The sequence below is a fragment of the Mus caroli genome, unplaced genomic scaffold (assembly GCF_978045245.1).
Source record: "Mus caroli unplaced genomic scaffold, Mus_caroli_1 scaffold_8, whole genome shotgun sequence".
Taxonomy (NCBI): domain Eukaryota; kingdom Metazoa; phylum Chordata; class Mammalia; order Rodentia; family Muridae; genus Mus; species Mus caroli.
In genome coordinates, this window is record NW_028227263.1 from 125,782,224 (window position 1) to 125,787,940 (window position 5,717).

At 40.4% G+C, this 5,717-nt stretch overlaps 1 pseudogene; it reads left to right on the forward strand.

Annotated features, from left to right (window-relative positions):
- The first annotated feature begins 3,901 nt into the window (after positions 1-3,901).
- On the forward strand, positions 3,902-4,402 carry LOC147003467 (leukocyte-associated immunoglobulin-like receptor 1 pseudogene; annotated as a pseudogene).
- The last annotated feature ends 1,315 nt before the right edge of the window (positions 4,403-5,717 follow it).

A 5,717-nucleotide genomic window follows, 5' to 3' on the forward strand; every position in this document is an offset into this window, starting at 1 on the left:
ACTTATTATGTAGACTAGGCTTGCATCAAACACACGGTTACACCTGCCTCTGCCTTTCAAGAGCTGGTATTAAAGGCATGGGCCATTCTGACCAGCTTCAGACTGATAAACAAGACAAATAAAACAGTTTCTCTGAGCATCAAGAAATTACTAATAGCTCCAAGGCTAATTCCCTTCCAATTCTTGTCTTTGGTCTACCTTGGTATTGCCCAAGTCTTGTGTATGTTGTCACAATGTCTCTGAGTTTATATGTGCAGCTCCTCTCTCAGATGAGGGTTGAGAGATGCATTGATCCATGGGCATAAGGATGAATAAATTCTGGTTATTAGATACAAAGTACTTTTTTGAGAATTTTATAGGTCCATACAATATGTTTTGATCATATTCACTCCTCCCTAGCCCAATGTTGTGTTATCATTTTGTTAGATAATGCAATGAATATAATTTTTTACTGATAATAAACTCAAAGGTGTGAAGCCATCTACTGAAGCATGATTAACATACCAGAAGCCACACCTTTATAAAAGACTGTCTCTCTCTTCCCTAAAACTATCAACTGTAAATACCTCCTCAGCTAAGGCCTGGGGGGCTTGTGAATCTGTGTCCTCTCCATCCCAGCCTTCATTCTACTTTTGTGCTGTCGTGGTCTCACTATGATGCTCAGACTGAATTTTAACTCACTTTTTAATCCAAGTAATACTTGAGCACATGGCCAGTTGAGTTGTTGGGTTTTGAGTCTATGTTTTTACTTATGATCTTGGGGATATCTTAAAATTCTTAGAGAACAGGAAGAAGGATTATAATCTTACATTAATGTGAAGGAAGAATGGCTGAGTAATTGTGGGAGGCTGGATGTCCCTACCTACTTTTAGTCCATCCTAATTTCTCATCTCTAAGCAAATTTTGTGGAGTATCTTTCTCACTAGAATTTCTCTTTCAATGCTGTGTCTGGGATGGACAACTAACATACAGGAGGGTGAGTCATGTCTTGAGATGCTTCTGCATCCATGGCAACTTTCAAGAGGATCATGTGTGCCTGGGAGGTCTAAAGTGAGACCCTAGAATATTCATTGCAATCATAAATACACTGAAATATGCAAACCTCATCTCTTTTTCTCTTTTACTTGTCTTCCTTTGTTTTCTTGTTTAAAATGCTTTTAATGGACAAAGTATAATGGTGTACATTTATGAATTTAAGCAAAATGCTTTGATGTCTATTTACATTATGCTATGATTAAATTAGGCTAAGTCACATGTAAATCATCTCTGACACTCATTGTTCTTTAGGTTGAGAATGTTATATAGCTATCATTATTGGAATGGTGAAAGAAACAATGTCACTTTCATGCATGGTACACCTTGAGAAATGTATTTCTTCTGTCTAAAAGAAATTTTGTATCATTCACCAGCACCTTCTTTCTCCCCTTACAGCTTTCCCCTAGCTTAAGGTAACAGTCCTATTCTCACTCTCTCCATCTCTGAGATGAATGCCTTTACATTCTATGCATAAGTGAGAGCCTGTGGTATTTGCTATTATATGGCCAGCTTGCTTTACTTAACATCTTCAGGTTCACTCTGTTTGCCATCAACATGAACATTTCCCTTCTGATGTATGACCAGTATTCTAGCATGTGTGTGCACCACATTTTCCTATCAATTTATTTACTCACTGGCAGTTATATTTATTCTCCATCTTCTTTACTGGATGTTGTACTGTGAAGTGTGTGGGGTGAGATATTTCTACAACAGGCTGTCTGTAAAGGCAATTTTATTCAGTATGAGTAAACCTGAACCTGAGAGATTTCTCCCCACATCCCAGACCTCAGTTAGGATCCCCTAGGAAGACCTTGACAGTCCTCAAAGATAGAGCATGAGATCTCACTTGTCCATCTTCCTATGTTACTAGGTACTTGAATACCCCCACTCAATTTTTAAACTTATTATTTCGATTAGTTTGTTTGTTTTGAGACAGATTCTCACTATATGTCTCTGAATAACCTGGGACTTGCTATGTATACCAGGCTGGCATAGAACACATTGATTCTGCATCCTGAGTGTTTGTTTTAAATGTGTGACCCTCTTTACATGAATTTCTGCTTACTTCTCTCTAAACTCCTTCCCTCCCCACTTTTTGCTACCTTTCCTCGTGTCTGCTCTGCTTGTCTTCACCTTCTATGTCTTTCTCTTTCTTGGTCCAATGGAGATTGCTCCTCACCGTGCAGAAGCACAAATGTCATTTTTGTACTTTCCACAATTTGAAACTTTCATCCAGAAGCTTTTATTTATGTTTTATCATAGAGGCTTTATATATTCTTTTCCAACTTCCTCTAACTTCCCAAATAGAATCTTTCCTGATACTGTGAGCTGGGCATTAGTTCATTTTATTTATCTCTTCTTAATTTTAATTCTTCTTTCATATATTACATAAAAATTTCAACTTACACTCCTCTCCACCAGTTTAGCCCTCTCTCCTTTCTCCCCCAATGCATCTCCCACTACCTCCCTTCAGAAAAGAGCAGACCTTCCATTAACATCAACCTATCATAGCCTAAAAAGGTACACTAATATCAGACACATACCCTCACATCAACCCAGTAAAAGTGAAAAGATCCTACAAGCATACAGAAGAGTCAGGGACAGCCCCAGTTACTACTGTTATCAGTCCTACAAGAACACTAAGCTACTTAGCCATAAGATGCATATGGAGCACCTAGGTCAGACCTCAACAGATGCCATGATCTTTGAAAGGCCCCATTGGTTCCAGTCAATGGATTCTGGGTGCTATGTTCTTTTGGTGTTTTGGACCTCACTAGTTCCTCCATGATTTCATCTGTGTCCTCCACAGGACTCTTCAAACTCTGCATAATTTTGGCTGTGGGACTCTGCATCTGCCACCATCATTTTCTGGATGAAAATATCGCTTATGATCACTCTACTAAGCACCAGTCCCAGCACACTCTTCAAACAGGACAATCTGTAGGTGGAAGGTTTTGTGCCTGGATTGGTGTCCAAATCCCTTCACTTGAGGCCTTTCTTGGTTATAAAACATGACTGGTTCAGGTTTCATGTGTCCTATTACTAAGAGTCTTTGCCAGGGTTACTCTAGTAGATCACACTCTTACTACACCTGTGCCTAGATCTAAATTCTCTGTATCTCAAGATGACCTTGAACTCAGGAACCCATCTGCCTTTATAAGCATAAACAAAAACCTTAGCTTGGTGGAATCTTGCCCTATAATCACCACTCCCTAAATATCATTATCTCCTTCCTTAGTATATTTCTGAATAGCTGGCTTATAGTGCAGCTGCTCCATTTCCTATAGATCTGTGAAGTTCCTGATACGATTCATACTGCATCCTTATATTTTGCATAGTTTTGAAATGATATATTTTTGAACATTATTATCTCCATGGGAACAAATGCCTTTAATGCAGTGCCTAGGGAACACTACAGTTTTAGCACTCATGTTTTTAGAATTCATATCTCATCTGTCTGTCTGTCTGTCTGTCTGTCTGTCTGTCTGTCTGTCTGTCTGTCTGTTTGTCTGTCTGTCTGTCTGTCTATCTATCTATCTATCCATCTATCAACATTCCTGGAGACCCACACCATGCTGGCTCTGTTCCAGGGGCAGGAACCATGTCTGCCATTCCATCCCTTACATGGCTGAGCAGTACTCAGCACTATATCCACATATTTTGAAGCATATGTGCTTTTAAAGACTCAGTAGTAGACTGGAAAGAAGGAGAACATAAAGGTAGAGAATGACAAGGTTCCTAGAACAAGCAGGTGGACAAGGGGCTCTTCAGCAGATTTGTCCAAAATGTTTTGCTCTGAGATTTCCTTGAATAGATCTTCATCAAAATCCACATGTCCTCAGGATTAGGTCTTTATTGCCACATGATGGGTATGTAAATGCATGCAGAAATTGGGATGTTACAATGCTGGAGTTTGATCATGTCTGGAGAAGTCTAAATTTGGTAGGAATATGGAATGTACCTAAATTGGTTTTGTGTTGTGGCATTATCCTCATTGTGAACACTGAGATTTTTGCTCTGCTCTCTCCTAGGATACATATCTGATTTCATCATCAATGCTGAGGCAGGACCTGTGATCTCCCAAGGGAATTTTGTTAGTGTTGTGTGTTTAAACACTGGTGGATATGACACAGTCTGCCTAAAGAAGGAAGGCCACACAGAAAAGGTCACTTCTATGAGAGAGGATAGATTCTACCTTGGCCCAGTGAGTAAAACTATTACTGGACTTTATTACTATATCTATAGGAAAAGGAGCATTTGTTCCCCATGCAGTAAGATCCTGGAATTTAAGGTGATTACTGAAGATGTCACCCAGAGTCCTGCCCCATGTCTAACCATGACCTCAGGTTTGTTATCAGCACCCTGAACTCTAACTATATCTCTTATCTCTGACTAAATCTCCTTTGCTTTTTTTTAATCCCAAGGTATCTACTTCCCTCCAACTCCCTCAGCACATGTCTCCCTTTGCTCTAACACCCCAGATTCCCTAAAGTTTTACTCTTTACAGACATAATATATGACCTGGATACAGCTGCAGTCTGAGTGGTAAGGTAGAATAGTCATTTCTTATTGAGTAGCAAATAAGCTCCATCAGAGCTCCACTCTCAAGGTGATGCATGTCTTTTCACTGGACATGGTGAATTATCCTGTCCACTTGGAGAGCCTGTGCAGGAAATAATCTCCTCTAGTATAGTCCAATATTACTAGGCACAAAATATGGTCCAACAATGGCTGTTGTTCAGGCCTGGGATATTTTTCTGGGCGTGCTTTTGTATGAAATGTTCTCTGTGGGGTCAGGGCCCAGAATGTCCTGGAGTTAGGGTCCAGGAGAAGTTCTAGTTCACTTCTGTCTTTCCACAGGTCTTCCCAGGAGTTGATTAGTGTTGATTCTGTGCAGCCAAACAGAGCAAGTGAGGAAAGAACAGTCAGAAAGGCCAAGGTTCAACACCCCCCCCCTCCACATAGGAGAGATGGAGGAGGCCATTGTCAGGTTTCCTGTTGTTCCTGTCCTGTCCTGTCCTGTCCTATTAGGTGTCTCTCATGGTCTGTGATTGAATGATTGGCAAATCACCCATTTTGGATCAATACTTAGAATGGAGAGAGGTCTACATAGCTCTACTCATAAGCTCTCAATCCTTCAACCTGCCTCTTTGCTGACGTTTATTAGAAGTTATATGCTGGGTTGATGTCACAAACAGCCTCCTGCCTAGCTTTGGAACCAGGCATTAGGATGTCATTCATACAATATTGTTGTTATTTGGTTTCATTGTTTTGTTTATTGATTTAGTTTTTCTTTCTGTAAGCCTGGCTGTCCTGGAACTTGATACATAGATTATGCTGGCCTCAAACTCACAGAGATCCTCCTGTGTTTGCCTCCTGAGTTCTGGGATTAAAGGCAATTGTTCCCATGCCCATGACCATGGACTATACCATTTTAAATATGGAGATAATGTTTTTGGTCCAAGATAACAAATTCTGAAGACTCTGGGAAGAAGCAGACCCTGCAATGACACCCAAGACTGCAGTTTTCACAGATCTATGCTGCCCCCTTGTGGTCCTAGCCTCACTGTACCCATGTGTGATTGAGTCTATTAGGGCCCACCTTGCCAAGCCTGACAAAGATGGAAGGATCCCTGAAAGGAAATTGCTACGGGAAGGGTGTCTCCTGTAAAAGGTAGTTT